Here is a 715-nt window from a genome sequence, read left to right on the forward strand (position 1 = left end):
TTTCTTTGGTGGTGTTGTTTTACTGCTTGATGATTTGGAAGAGTTCAGTAAAAAGAGAAAACAAGGTCGTGATTTGGAGAAGACGGGTAACGAGAACAAGGATTTTAGGGTTTTTTTTTTTAATGTTATATGATATTTAAATTATATTGTATTAGTTTGTTTGAATTGTATTTATTTCTAGTCTAAGGGGCCATTTACTAAACGCTTACCCGAGTAAGCACTTACCAAGTAACATTACATCACCAGATGATCATATAGTAAGGATCAAGAATCTTACCCGGTAAGAACGAGACAAGGACCAAGAGTCTTACCCGGTAAGTGAGGGCGACGACTCTTACCATGGTAAGCGTTTATCGGGTAAATTGTTGTATACTATGTCGTTTTGTTGGACTAAAATCTTACCCGGTAAGTACATAATAGTGTTAAATTTTGCTGGTAAACACTTACCGGATAAATGTTTGATAAACGGCCCCTAAGTTTATATTACATTAGACAAAATAAAAAAAATAAGAAAATGATTTTTTATTAAACAATTTATATTTGCAACAAAATATTTATCAAACAAAAAAACACTTAATTGAGCAACATATTTTATGTATTTAATATTAAATTATATATATATATATATATATATATAGGGTTGGGTTCACGTGAGACCAAGAGTTTTTCGTGAGACCCGTAAGACCAATTTATATTCATTGATCAAATTTATAAA

Source organism: Cynara cardunculus (genome assembly GCF_001531365.2).
Source record: "Cynara cardunculus var. scolymus isolate 2C chromosome LG 17, CcrdV1, whole genome shotgun sequence".
NCBI classification, from domain to species: Eukaryota; Viridiplantae; Streptophyta; class Magnoliopsida; order Asterales; family Asteraceae; genus Cynara; species Cynara cardunculus.